The sequence below is a fragment of the Oncorhynchus tshawytscha genome, linkage group LG08, assembly GCF_018296145.1.
Source record: "Oncorhynchus tshawytscha isolate Ot180627B linkage group LG08, Otsh_v2.0, whole genome shotgun sequence".
Taxonomy (NCBI): Eukaryota; Metazoa; Chordata; class Actinopteri; order Salmoniformes; family Salmonidae; genus Oncorhynchus; species Oncorhynchus tshawytscha.
In genome coordinates, this window is record NC_056436.1 from 74,093,116 (window position 1) to 74,095,612 (window position 2,497).

Sequence of the window (2,497 nt, forward strand, 5' to 3'; positions counted from 1 at the left end):
CAGTACCCCTTTCGATGTAAATCCTTCAGTCCCCGAAACCTTTCAACGGAAGCCACAATAATTCCTAGTTTCTTCGATTTCTTTGAGACTTGTGCTGTACAGTTTCTAACTGTGGAAATGAACTCAACAAAATCCACATTTTCAACACACAGGGTATCTTTTGTTTTGCAGCTAACATTTACCACCATCTCTTCACTAACATTACTTGTTTAACAAATTCTTTTAATCGCCCCCGCATTAGGGATTCGATTGACCGCTCCAACTTTTGTCACCTCAATTTACCCTTACAGGGCACTCCAGGAACTCAGGATCATGATCCCCACCACAATTGCGACCCCGTCGTCCTTCTACACACCTGTCTCCAGTATGCTCTGTTCGTCTGCACACACAATTCTTACACTGCAGTGGTTTGGGGACGAAAGCTCTTACGGCGTATGTTACATAAACAAGCTTCACATGTGTAGGTATTTGCTCTATCATAAAACAACAGGACCGCCAGACTTTCTTATTTTCTCCATTCGCCCAGCGGGTCATACGCCAGTCACCAGTCACACCAGGAATTCTCTTCAGCTATTCAACCTGAACATCTGTCTTCACCCCTGAGATTATCCCTTTGATTATCCTCTTTTGAGGCCCACTGAGCGATGCACAAAGGTCCCAGCGTCATTCGGGTTAGGCCGTTATTCTAAATAAGAAGTTGCTCTTAACTGGCTTGCCTAGTTAAATAAAGGTTACTTAAAAAATATAAAATGTGGGAAACCCATTTGAGGTGTCGAAAATGGTGAAGAATGCGCTTGGAAGCACAGTAGTAATGATAAAATAGTAATGTAACGACACTGGGTTTATAACCTGCCGCTCGAGCATGATTTTGGGGCACAGTCGATAGCGCGCTGGACTTCGGGCTAGAAGGTCGAGGGTTCGAGGCCTGCTCCCAGCCTGTTTCGTTACAATAATAAGGATAATAAATTAAACGTGTACTCTATGTGAAATAAATAAAGTTCAAATATATAAGTAAACATGAATTCATATCTATAATCACAGTGAACTGTTATAATAATAGAGGGGGATGTATAATAATATGACTGAATGTGTCTCCATGAAGAATCACCTCCACTATAGGTCCCTTCGCCCTTAATGGGACACCATCCCCATCAGCCTCCCCCCACCCCTTGACCACAATAATGATAATAATATAAATAAAAAAATATGTATACCAATATATATATATATATATATATACACACACATGTACAGCACATATTCATAGGACACTCAACTTATATCTTATCTCTTTCTGACATTTCCATCTGGAACGGAGTTGCTCTTCATCCCGAGGGAAGGCCTGCCCATTCACAGATGTTAGATAATCCGAGATGATCACATCACTTACATTCCAGCCCTTGGCAGCTCCAGATTTGACTACTTCAACTCACACCCTGCTGGAATCCCTGCATTCTCAGATTCCCCTCTGTTATTAATCTCTATATTGTAATCAATAGTGTTTAAAAAATGCTCTACTATTACTAACATATATGTTCATTCCTGAGAGAGAAGGGGTGTAATATCTCCAGGTGGGCATGTGGTACCCTTCCTCACCCATGCCAACAAGATGTTACTTCTTGTGGGGTCTTTGCCTTGAAAGTAAGTATGAGAGCATAAGTAATGTACAATTAACCTACTGAAAGAATACAGGCAAAACAGAACTGTCAAATTATATTATAGCTGTGTCGTTGTATACTTGCAAATTAGAATCTTAAGTGTAACATAATTTTGTTGGGAAAAACTGAAATGCCCATCAAATTATTTTCCCCAGTTTGCTGAATGTGTCCTGAAGGAGTCGATTATCTTTTCAAAAATGGACAAAGATGTTGACATCGTGAGAGAAGAAATAGCAGTCACTCTCCTCCAAAACACTGGTATGTTCAATTTCTAATTTAATATAATTGTAGATAAAAATATATATATTTATATGGATCTTTCAAGGTTATCTCTAATCCAACTTCTGTCTAGATGGCTGCTTAACACATGTATTTAAATAATTATGTTACAAGAAACCTATACTATTCCTTTGTTCCCTGTTTGCTCAGAAAAACACATGTAAAGATGTATAGACTACTTGACATTATGTTTTGCTAGATGACCTGAGCCAACTGTGCCACTTCTGTGGGGAGGTGGACAATAAAGAGGAAGACACTAATTGGGTAATTGCCTGTTCACTTCTAAAGGCACATTTTTAGGAGTACGAATTGGTATAAGCAGTAATATTTATTTAGGTAGTATCATCTGCTTTGTCTGATAATTAAATCATTGTAATTCAAGAAAATGTATTTGTTTAAAATATATTAACCTTTTTCATCATAGATTTCAGATTGGTTGTAACCGCTGCCCACGTTGGTTCCACCAGTCCTGTATGAAAACCATCCCATCATTGGATGATTATGTCTGCGCTGCCAGTCAGGACTAGGTTAGGCTTGAGTTCCAGGTGACAGTATCACCT